This window comes from Halichoerus grypus, chromosome 14 (genome assembly GCF_964656455.1).
Source record: "Halichoerus grypus chromosome 14, mHalGry1.hap1.1, whole genome shotgun sequence".
NCBI classification, from domain to species: Eukaryota; Metazoa; Chordata; class Mammalia; order Carnivora; family Phocidae; genus Halichoerus; species Halichoerus grypus.
Window position 1 is genome coordinate 78,605,788 of NC_135725.1, and position 13,350 is coordinate 78,619,137.

Sequence of the window (13,350 nt, forward strand, 5' to 3'; positions counted from 1 at the left end):
AGCTCAACAACAATGCCTAGAAGGAATAAGGGGCACTATAAATATTGTTATTAAAATTCTTTTTTTCTTCTAATTCTGTCATTCATTGTGGATTCTCCTTCTTTAGACCATCCAAAACACCATACAAATCTCCCATATTACATATCATGATACCACAGTGCATCGTAGCTGGTGTTATCATGTCTCTGCCTCTCACTAGTCTGTGAGCTCCATGAAAGTGAAGGTCATGTTTTATATTGCCTATAAGAGACCATCAGCTATCTAGTCGTACTGATAAAGGAGTATTTATAAATAGTAGAAGGAACGAAGGGAAGATTGCCAATGCAGGCACGCAGTATGCACTATCTCGCACATGTATAATGGCCTGTGGGCCAGGGGAGTATAACAGATGCATTTGAGTACACATACAACTATGGAAGAAGCACGGCAGGAAAAGATGGCAGATAGGCCTGAGAACTGGCAGCCACAAGAGCAACTGTGAGCAAAGTCTACAAGATGCCTTTTCTCTTTGCAGGAGGTGCATCCATTTGGTGATCAAATAGGAACTACACAGTCAGGTTTGGAGAGGAAACCTGGTGTTTGCCTTTGTACTGGAGACAGGCCCTGAGGCTGCTGCCTGATCCTGGAGCCAGGGGTAGGGGCTGATTGTTCCAGTGTCCTTTCTTGTGAGAGCAACTGCTTTGTTCAGTGATCAAAGGCCCCTTCCATCCCACATTCCCACTTTGGTGTCACTTTGTCCCACACCCCTGGAGAGAGGTCCCCACTGTAAGCTGATACTATTTCCTGGCTTAGAAGGAGCACTTGAGTGTGCTTGTTGAACACCCATCCTGTCAATTTGTTGCATCATTATTCTCAATTTTAAATCCCTGATTTAATGACTTGTTGGGTTTCATTTTTTTTAGAGAAGGAATGTACTGGGGCTCTGCATTGACAAGGAGGGAGGCAATGTGGTAAGAGCATGATATTAGGTATTAGAAAAATCTGGGTTAGATTTTAGCTCCACCGTTTCCTAACTGCTCTCTCGGGCCAGTTACTTAACCTCTTGGCACATCAGTTTCCATATCCCCAGAGGATACCTATCTCATAAGATTTTCCTGATGGATAAACAGGATGTTGTGTGCTTTTGCAAATACACTTTCCAGCCCACACCGTGCTCAACACACCACGATCCCCTGCAATGTCTCTGGAATAGCTTTCCCATAACCTTTATGACCACTCAATAAAATGAGTGTACCTCCAGTGGAGGAGGAAGACACTTATTCCTCTTGACCCTGACCCTGGAGCTTTTTGTCACTGGAGGGTACTCAGGATTCTCTGTCCTGGTTGAGCTATTGCTTACGGAGGCAGTTATGAAGCAAAGAAAGGCTTTCAATCTATTTATCAAAGGCCTTGCAAGCATCTGCTTCAAGGTAGGTGAATCAATTAGGCAGTATTGAGCGGGGGAAAGTTAATCTGCATCCAAAGCGTTCTACTGCACAAACAAGTTAAATAAAAAATCAAGTGCAGGCCAATTGACTTTATTCCACTGTGACTGGAATTGAAGGAAGAGGAACCATTTCCCTTCAATGTCTTCTAGTCCTTTCTTACTTCTGCCTTAGAGTGGGAGCAGAAATCTTCTGGGAATAAGAGACTGCGGGTCCTGACATGTGACAAACAAGTGTTGCAATGATAATCATTACCTGAAGAATTAAACACTCTTGTGGATATTATTGCTCTTTTGGTATCATGGAAGGACTTTCATCCAGAAGAAAGTTTGGTCCAGTGGGTTTATATTGCAGGGAAACCATTGTTTCCAAAGAGATTTTCTTCTCTCTGCATATACCCTCATTAACTAGGGTTAGATCTTAAGTCTTATCTCTGACAACTCTCTTTTTTTGGCACCCTGAACCCAAGCAGGCAATAATCCTTAAAGGATCTATCTTTTCATATTAGTCACTTTCCCCGTTCTGATTGCCACTCCTGTATCCATATTCTCATTAACTCTTACTCAGAATACTACAGGGGATTGTTTAACTATACATTCCTCTGTATTCTTACTCTTCTCTAGTTCATTCTACACGTAAAAGCTAAATCAGTCTTCAGCATGACACGGTGGAAAGAATACATACTTAAGTGTCAGGGAGACTCCATTTTGCATCCCAGCTTAGCAATTTATTGACTTTGGGCAAGTTACTCAACCTTTCTTAACATCTACTCATCTGTAAAGTAGGAATAACTATAGTCCCTAACTCACAAAATATTTGTGATAACTAGAAGAGGCAGTACATGAAAAGCATTTAGTATAATGCTTCGTATCTAGTAAACACCCAATAAATGGAAGCTACTAAAACATCATAGGAATTTATTGGAAAATGACGTTTTCTGATTATGTCATTGTTCTTCTAGGACTTTAGTTTCCTTGTGAGCAGAAAACATGTTTTATTCTTCTCTGTTTTAACACAAGCAGATGCAGTGCAGTGCATAGGTACCTACTCATACCATTCTACCTATTATAATGAAAGCAAAATCCCAATTTTACTATTTATCTTATAGCTAAATATAAAGGGTGGAGGGATTTCTTCCAGGTGGGGCAATTGTATAAACAGACATGTGGAAGTAGAGATCAGTGAGTAAAACATAGTGAAAGTCTATGCAAAGTGTTCTGTGTGAAAATGACCTCATGGTCTCAAAATGATGATTTATGTAGGGAAGCCATGAGATATATTGTGGAAAGGGATCCAGGGAGGGCCTGGAAGGTTCTAGAATTCTAGGTTATGCGTGCATGAGCACCAGGGTGCTATTGAGAGCTTTGGGGTGGAGGGAGTGATGGAATGCACCAGCCAAGAGAAACAATGTCCACCCGTTTAGGTCGAGGAAGGACAAAGCACAATGCCTTCAGAGCTCAGAACAAATCACCCAGTTCTATTTCCCGAATTGTTCATCTTCTATGAGGCATGATGAATGCTGACTTTAGACTCCTTCCTTTGGTTCTGCCAGCAATTCAGTAGCTTAATCTTTTTCCAATCTCAGCTGTTGCCTAATAATCTGTTCCAGGCACAGAAATTTCATTAACTCCTCAATGATGTCCACAGGCTTTGACCATGGATTTCATCTGTTAAGCTGCTTTTATTTCAGCTACTATACAAATTACCCTCTGCCTGGGAAAAAAACAACAGCCAAAAAAAAAGGGGGGGTTGGTGAGGAGGGAGATAGAGGAGAAAAGAATGGCCAAAGCCCTTCTGTATTTCTCAAACAACTTCCCTCTCCTTAGTGAAAATAGATGTCCAAAGGAGAAATTGAATTCCAAAGCAATGACTCGATAATGGAATGGCCCCAAATTTTCTCACCGGTAGCTTAAGTGGGGGCCCCTGTTGCAGCCAGCATGATACGTGATTGTCTTATCATCCTTAGAAAACTATATTATAGGTAAAATGGAACTGTTACTGGTGCTGGAAATGTGGTGAGTGTTTACTGGTTCCTGCTAAGTCTGAGAAGTGGTTGAGATGGGGAGGTGGAAAGGGAGGGAGGGTGACAGGAGGTCCCCACTAAACATCTCCTGCTTAAAACCCCTGCCATACTGCTGTGCACAGCTTAGTGAATGATGCTGGGATTTCAGGCATCAGTGGAGAAAGTATTTTTGGACAGAAGTCATTCCTTCTAACCTTTTCCTCTGTGAAGCCCCTTCTAATTTGTAAAGTGAGTTGCAACTTCCCCTGTGTTTCTGTGATACACTGAATCTTCTTCTGTATCCCTTATCAGAGTGCATCACACTATTTGATTAACATATCTGTTTTTTTCTTCCCTTTTGAATTCTTTGAGGGCAAAGGTCAAATTATATGAGATTAACAATAATGTGAGGAGGCCAGGAATTCTCTGGGTATCAGCAGCAGCATAGCTAAGGATAGTAGTTACTAATAGGTAGCCAAACAAACCAGAAAAATATCAAGAGACAGAGCCCATTTGGATTAGAGAGAATAATGTATATAAAGTATATAAAGTGACTGCTACCAGGTGGTGATATCAGTGGAGCTGGGGTGTTTGCTCTGTCACTTCAATGGGCACATTTGTACATACTGATTTCTGTTATTCTGCCACTTAGAAATTTAGCTAGACCCTCAGAAGCTTCCATGGGAAGAGGTAGTGATTTAGGGTGCGGTGGGTACCCTTAATGGTTCTTTGCTTGCCTGTTTGTTTTAATAATCTGGGTTGCAACTCTACTCATCTCCCTTTAGGACTTGACTGTATTATGATACACAAGAGGGGATATAGGGTTAGTGGTGCTAAGAAAAGACTGTATGAGGTCTTTTCTCATTCTGGGTGATGCTTCCAAAAAGACAAGTAGAAATGGTTGGACCAGGTACGGGCTAATGTCAGCATTGCTGACATGCTTTCAAAATATTTCTCATTAACAATTTTTGGATCGCAGTTTTATTTTGAAATGAAATGACAGAATGTAAACATTTCAAATAGGTGGTTTGCAAGTTTTGTGTATAGTGTCTTATACTAAACAGATGCCCTCCCTTTGATTATATTGCACATTAAACATTTTTCATGTTTTGAAAAATAACTTTTATTTATAAACTGATTGTTTTATAATTTACTTGAGATTATCAATTCAGAGATGCTCTAATCCAGTAGGATTATGAATTGAATTGATGGGATTCTATCTTGGGTGGCTTTAATTCTGTTTTCTTTGAAAAACATGGAGTTGGTTTCCCATCTCCTATTTTTCCATTTCCCTCTATGAAGTATATAGGCTGGCAACCTTATTTCATAAGTGGAAGAGTCTGAGCAACAGAAGTATCAGTCAGCATAGTCAATATCATCAAATATCTGTGATGAAGCCAGAATCCAAGTCCCATTCTTTGCTTGAAAATGACTATAGCCACCTCACAAGCACCCCACCCCTCAAAAAATGCTTTGGGGTTATAGTACTCTTCTCTCTTATTTTCATTTTATTGGGGAATAATTGACAAATATAATCATATATATTTAAAGTGTACAAAATAATGATTCAATATGCATATACATTGTAGAATGATTGCCAAGATCATGACAATTAACCCATCTATCACCTCACACAGTTAACATTCGTTAACTTGTATGTTTGTGTGTGTGTGGTGAGAATGCTTAAGATCTACTAAGAGCAACTTTCAAGTATATTATATTGTTATTAACTATAGCCACCATGTCATATATTAGATCCTCAGTACTTATTCCTGTAACTGAAAATGTGTACCCTTTGGCCCTGGAAAGCACCATTCTATTCTCTATTTTATCTATAAAATCAGGTTTTTTGTTTTGTTTTGCTTTGCTTTTTTAGATTCCACATATAAGTAATGCTGTAGAGAATTTGTCTTTGTCTGGCCTGTTTCACTTAACATAATGCCCATAATTCATCCCTGTTGTTGCACATTGCAAAATTTTCTTCTTTTTTATGGCTAAATAACATTTCATCGTATGTGCTATATTATATATGATATGTCATATATAGATATCGTATTTTCTTTATCATGTATATATGTCATAAATATCATTTTCTTTATCTGTTCATCTGTCAAAGAGCATTTAGGTTGTTTCTATATCTTGGCTATTGTGAATAATTCTGCATGAACACATGTGTGCAGATATCTGTTCAAGAAACTGATCTCAGTTCCTTCAGATGTATATATCCAGGAGTGGGCTTGCTGGATCATATGGTAGTTCAACTTTTAAATTTTTGAGGAACCTCTACACTGGTTTCCATAATGGTTATATTATTTTACATTCCTACCAATAGTGTATGAGTTCCCTTTTCTTTACATCCTTGCTAACATTGTTACCTCTTGTCTTTTTGATAATACCCATCTTATAAAGGTATTGATTCATTCTGGGGTGTTTTTTTGGAAATTTTTATTTATTTATTTTTATTATTATGATTCATTCTAGTTTTGATTTGCACTTCTATGGTGATTTGTGATGTTGAGCATCTTTTCATATGTCTACAGGCCATTTCTATGTTGTGTTCAGAAATATGTCTACTCAGGTCTTTTGCCCATTCTTTAATTGGATTATTTGCTTTTTCTGCTATGGAGTTATATAAGTTCTTTCTATATTTTGGGTATTAACATCTTATCAGATACATGTTTTATAAATATTTTCTCCTATTCTGTAGGTTGCCTTTTTAATTTATTGATTGTTTCCTTTGCTATGCAAAAGCTCTTTAGTTTGATGTAGTCCTACTTGTTTATTTTAGCTTCTGTTACTGGTGCTTTGGTATCTTATCCAAGACTCTCTCTATTTTTTTGATTGCTTATTTTATTTATTTTATTTTGTTTTATTTTATTTTATTTTATTTTATTTTATTTTATTTATTTATTTTTTTACATGTAAGATCAGTCCTTACCACCATCCATATTTCTACTCACCTGTAAGTCTAAAACTAATCCCAGTTAAGACTTCTGTGAAGCTCCTCGCTCACAAATTTTTTAGGCTTGTGTTACTTTCAGTTCTGCTACCCCTAGACCTTCTTCCTCAAGGAGGTAGTATATAGCATTGTCGTGAACCTCAGTTTTCACAGGCAGGCAGAACCCCTGCCAGTTCCACTTACTGAGATAATGCTAAGCAAGTTACATTGCTGTTGCCTCCTAGACTTGATGTGAGATTTAAATGATGTAATGCATAGGAAATGTACAGTAATGGGTGCATTTTTCATGCTATATCTGACTAGCATTAGGATAGATAATATTGGCCAGACCAGTGGTCAAGTTTATATCTGAACCTGAATTCTGTCTGTTGGATTTTCATTTTCTATTCAGTTCTTGAAACTGACTAGGTAACTGCCATCATTCTTCTCCGGTATAGTGGTTTCTCCAATATATACATGGTGGCCAGACCATGTATACCTGAATCTCCTTAGAAGACTGTTTAACATCAGATCTCTGGGACTCACCCCTGTCCTACTGAATTTGTGTGGTAGAACTCAAAAACCTTCAGTGCTACAAGCTCATAGTTTATCCTGGAGTACATGACGATCTGACAATCCTGTCCTATTCCAGGACTATGGTCTGTCAGGAACTTACAGGACATGCCATCCCTTCCATGAGATTAGTGGGACTGTTTTCATTTGTCCGGATCTCTGAAAATCTCCTTTGCTTTCATTCTGTGTTCAATCTAATTATCAAGCATCTCCCTTACTCAAAGTTGGAGCCTTCAGAGCTGACTATTCTCCTAAGTTCTGTCCTCTGTTGTCATTTGTTTAAAATGGCATGTGTTGGGGCACTGGGTGGCTCAGTTGGTTGAACGTCCAACTCTTGATTTCATCTCAGGTCATGATCGCAGGGTTGTGAGATCAAACCCTGAGTTGGGCTCCATGCTGACCTTTGCCCCTCCCCCTCTAAAAATAAATGAACAAATGAATGAATTAAAATGGCATGTGTTGCCTCCCAGACCAGACTTCCTTCCATCCCCGCCCTTCAATGAGCATAACTTCTGGCTGGATGATCAGTCTGCTCCCCTTTTCAACTGTGAATATATTTCTCCTCTGTCTTTTCCCCTATAATATTGGGGATGATCATCTTTACCCATTAACACTCATTTCTTTTGGGTAGGATTTGACCCCACCTTTGGCTTCTGAGATAATCCTGAATAGCTTAAATGGATGAATATGTGCATCTCCTGGCCATAGCCAGTGGCTCAGATGGCCAATGATCTAATCCAGTCAATAAGAGCAAGGAGATGCTGGGAGTGGGAAAGAGGCTGAATTAAAAAAAATAAACATATATTTTTGTTTGGAAATTATTGGAAGATACATTATTTTTTTTTTCCTGAGTCAGTGGCTCACAGTCCTTTCTATATGTTAAAATCCCTTGATTGTCTTAAACCTCATGTTCAAGACTAATTGGGTTAGTTGCCTTTTCCCCCTCAATGTGGCTATGCTATTCATTTGAAATTCAGCAAGGGACATTTGTTTCTGTTTGTATTTTATTTCATCTTTCTTCCTCATTTTTGTTAATATTTTTTGATTATGTGATACATCAATCCAGTACCAAGGGTGGAAGTATATACAAGCTATCCCTAGGGAAGTGCTCCTACAACCACATTCTGTTCACCAAACTCCTACTCAAGTCCATTAGTGACCAATCTTGTTAGTCTCTGGGTTCTCCTTCCTCTGATTCTTGGTGCACAACTGAGCAGAAATGTTTATTTTCGTATTTCCTCTTCTTTGTTACACAAAAGTTAGCTTCTATAGATACTTTTTTTTTTTTTTTTGCATTTTTCTTTCTTTAAAGAAAATACAAGATACAAGATATCCTGGGAATCTCTTCTTACCAGTCCACAGAGGGCTTCTTCATTCTTTTTCAGCTGCATCCTATAGCACTGCTCTTGTTTTATACCATTCCAAATCATTCAACCACTCTGCTTTATGGCCTTTTACATTATTGTTTTCAATATTTTAAAATTACAAGGCTTCAATAAATAAACTTGTGTATACACATATTTGCATATCTGAAGGATAAAAATTGGGATAAACTTCTATATGTGGGATTACTGGGTCAAAAGGTAAATCATATTTATTAGATATTGCCAAATCCTCATCCAAAATCATCATACCAATCTGCATCCAGATCCACATGCATGAGAGTATCAGCTTGCCCATAGCCTGGCCTATAGAATGTGTTATCACACATTTTGTCAATCTGATAGGTAAGAAATGGTTCCAATTTGCACACCTCTAATTATGAGTGAAGGTGAATATCTTTACACAGATTTTTCCATATTTTTTTCTCTATTTCAGTGGTTCTAAACTGTGAATGTGCATTAGAATTGCTCTGTGTGTGTGTGTGTGTGTATGAGAGCATGTGTGCATGCATATCTTTTAACATATGAGCTTTTTAGGTAAAAGATCTGTAGGTGATTCACTGTTGGCACAGCTGATACTGTAAAGTACTGCTTTGGGTCATTCAGAATGAGGAGATGGGTGTGGAGCTTCAGCAGTCACTGTTGCTACCATGGGAGGATCTGCTTGAAGAAGAAGCCAATGGGAAAAGAAGAAAATGGTGATCCACTGGAGTAATCTAACATGTAAAGTCAATTCCATCTACCTACTCTTATATATAAATCATTAGATTTTCCCCCATAAGTCAATATATTGGATTTTTATGCATGGTCAATAGTTCCATTTCCTTGCTGCAGCAATTTTTTTTCTGCCTAGAATGCTCTATACCCTTTCCACTCCTCTTCCCCCAACCCCCCTTTTTTTTGTATAGCTCATGCTGAATAATCCCTTAAGACTTGAATTTAGACAGTCCCTCCCTCCCTTCTAGAAATCCTTCTGTCAATCACATCACCTTCCTCATCACCTGTTCCGGTTATGTGCATTTCTTCCTTGCTCTCTAGCAACTTGTGTTATAATAGTAATATATGCTATTGCACAGAGCCATGTTGCTTTGTTATTGTCTATCCCTCTACATTGTGAGGCCCTTGCATGCTTGGAGTACTTCATATTCATGTATGTATTGTGGGAAGGAGGAATTCAAGCTGCCTTAAATTTGAACTTAAGAATTGACTTAAGAATAAGTCATGATCCCTTGTGGTGCCTGGGTGGCTCAGTCGATTGAGCACCCAACTGTTGATTTCATCTTGGGTCATTATCTCAGGGTAGTGGGATCAGGCCCCACTTGGAGCTCCATGCTTGGCAGGGAGTCTACTTGGGATTCTCTCTCTCCCTCGCCCTCTGCCCCCTCATCTCTATCTCTCTAAAATAAATAAATTAATCTTTAAAAAAAATTAGAAGTCATGATCCCTTTTTAGAAATTACTGTTTTGAAGAGGAAAAAAGTTGACACTGCAATAGATATGTTTAAATGTGTGATACTTTAGATAGTATATGAATGATTGTAGGGAGTATTATGGATATCATTTATTAGAGAAATTATAGAAGGTGCCATGGAAATATGCTAGCAGGGGTGGCCTGGGTGAATATTATTCAGTGCTCTATTCCCTGTGGTAACTGGGAAAGAACCTTCAGGAAAGCTGTCTTCAAAATTTAGATTTTAGTCATAGTTTACGCTCTGATGTATCCACTGCTATCAGTGTTCTGCCACACAAGCCTTTCAGAAAAAGGTCTTCCCAACACAGCCCTATAGTATCACTGCCTTGAAGAAATAAAGTATATTGTGTCACATACAGCAAGAGCAGCCCGGGGAGAACAATGGTAGGAGCTATGGCAGGTAAAAGAAAGCAGAGTCAGGTAAATTTGGTAAAGCCAAGTGATATGCAGATTGATTTGGGAGACAGATAAGCCTCTCTTCCCCAATCCCATCAGTCACATTGAAAAGACACCCAGGAGAGATCTAGAACCTTGTTTTTAAAATCAATGTTATTGAAGTGTAATTTACATTCAATTAAATACACCCATTTTAAGTGTAAAGTTGATGATTCTTAATAAGTGGATACATCCGTGTAACCACCACCACACTCAAAGTGTGAAATATTTTCCTTAATTCCAAAGGTTCTCTGTGCCCTTTCTTTGTCAGTTACCCCAGCTTCCACCTCTGTTTCCAAGCAACCACTGGTCTGCTCTGTGTCTCTATAACTTAGATGTGACTTCTTTTTTTTCTCTTTCTAAGGATCTGCCAAACTGTTTTCTGAGGAGATTGTACCATTTTACATTCCTAACACCATGCATGAGAGTTCTAGTTGCTCCACAAATTAGTTAACACTTTCTAGTGTCAATCTTTTTACATTTTAGCTGGTGTGTTTCTTTGTGCCTTTAATTGTAGCACTTTATGTAAATTTAAGAAACTAGCTTAGGTGATAAAAAAATCGATCAAGTTTCTGGAGATGTCTTCAACCATCCTTCCTCTCCCTACTTGTGCATGCTGTTCTTTCTATCAAGAGATACATTTTATTTCTCCTCCTCTTTAATCCAGGCTGGTATTTTGACTGGCCAATGAAATGTAGCAGAAATGATATTCTGGGACTTCTGAGACCAAGACTTAAGAAGATTGACAGCTCCCACTCCCTGAAACTAAAGATTCATGTGCTATGTGGGCTACTTCAGCCCACATAGAAGTCATATTGTGGAGAGCTAAGACACTGGCTGACCACCACTGGTGAACTCTCAGCCAGCCAAAAGCCAGCATCATGTGAGTGAGCCATGTTAGACTTAAAGCTCTGCTAAGTCTCCCGATGACCAGACTCCACTGACAGAAGAACCATCCAGCTGAATCCATTCAACGCATAATTGTGAGAGATAATAAAATGGTTATTTTAAGCCACCTAATTTTGGAGTGGTTTGTTAAGTAGCAATAAATAACCGAAATATTTGTATACAAAGTTCCTAGTTCAGAGCTCAATAAATATTTGCCAAGTAAATACATTCACTCATTCAACACACACTCTTTGTGTACTTAGCATTGCTAAGTATCACAGCACTGCTGTGTGTCTTGAGAAAAATAGAAAGGAGATTGTTTTCTCAATTTGCAGATGATGATAGCATTTAATTTTAACATTTAGGAATCCTTTGACTGTATATCACCTCATTTGGCCATGATCAAGAGTCTCTTTATCCAAATCAGGCCCTGCTGGGAGTCTGGAATAATTTCCCTAGCCACCAAGTACCATGAATCATCCACACCCCCTCCTCTAGCACAGCCTTTGTAGTTCCTGGGAATCCAGCAATGCCCACTGCTTGAGGAACACTAGAAACATGACCTACTTCAGTCATGTCAGCAAAGATTTTGTCTTGCAGTAGTTCATTCTTTGAGTAAATGAGGTGCAATCTTGAATAGCTGTAGGATAGTAAATTGATCACTGATGGAACTCATTCGAGCAGCCCCCATCACCCTCCACTCAGCTGCAGTTTATAGGCAGCGGTGACAGATTAAGTCCAAAAAGAACACAGCAGTTGCAGCCGCCTTGATGCCTAGAGCACAGGATGCCCTTTTTACCTTTTTTGAGAATGAAAGAGGTGGAATGAGCCACCATAACGCAGTCTGCCCCTGACTATGTTCTGATCCTTCCTCCTCTCACAACAAGGGACATTGGTGGCTCACTGATGGTTTGAGCTAGATGAGACCTAATGTAGCCCAAACTCATCCTTTACCAGATAGGGAAAAGGAGGCCTCAGGAGGTTAAGTGATGCTCTGCTAATCATACAGGGAATTAAAAGCATGGCTAAGACCGCATGTCAGGTCACTAGGATCTTAATCATATGTCTTTTCCATTTCAACACCCTGTATCTCTGCTTTCCTGGGACTTGGGACTCCCCCCCCCCCCCAAATAACTGCTTGTGTTTTTAGAAGAGATCTGTCATTTCCTTGAGAGGTTAGATCATGAAGACCAGGATATGTGCTGAGACCATCTCTAAAACCTCATCACCTTCCTGTCACTAGCAGCCCCTCTCTAACCTTCCTTTCTATTTTATTCATTCAGCAAAGTTTCCTGGCTGACTAAAATATAGAAAATCCTATACAAGATATTTTGGGGGATGCAAGATTATAGAACACTACTTTCTGGGCTCAATAAATATATTTGGTGAGGGGTAATTAATATTCAATTACCTATAATAAAAATCAGTATGTGGTAATTGTCCTGTATATATGATAATTAACAGTTTCACATTCCAATGAAATGAACCCTGATTGTTTCCCTACAACAGTGGAAGTCATACAAAGTCTACAAAGTGTGTTCCCCTGGAGCAGCTGCATCAGCAGGACCTGGGAGGTTGTTAGAAATGCAGATATGCAGGTTGCACCCCAGACCTTCTGAATCACAATCTATACTTTAATAAGATTTTCAGGAGGTTTGCATTCACATTAACATTTGAAAAATCTGAAACAGAATAAAGAGGAGTGGAGGAAGGAGGAATTGGTTTTGACCAGTGTGATTAAGGAAGACCCCACAGCAGAGGGCGGCAGAATGATGTGTTGATCAAGACACTTGGGTCAGACAGAACTGGATTAAGCTGGAGGCACTTGAGCAAGTTATTTAAATGATTTATTCATTAAAAAGGGCATAGTATTAGTGCCTGTCTCCTAGGGTATGTGGAAGTTAGGTGAGCGTTGGGAATGAAAAGGTGGGTGTGGGAAGGAAGAGCATCAGAACACAATAATCTGCAACATTGTTGTAAGTGAAGCTATGGAGGGGTGGGGTTGAATTCATTGTTAGCTGAGTGGTTGCCTGGAGTGCTAATACCATTAGCAAACATTGAAAAGCTGAGGGAAAAGAATGGAAGAAGAAGAAGAAGATGATGATGATGATGATGATGATGATGATGATAGCACTTCTAGTCTTACCCTATGGATTTTGACCCTTGAGCCCTATTCTAACTTGTCAATCTCATGTCTCAAAGGACTTTACAAGCCTGAATACAGTGGAAGTAAAGGTA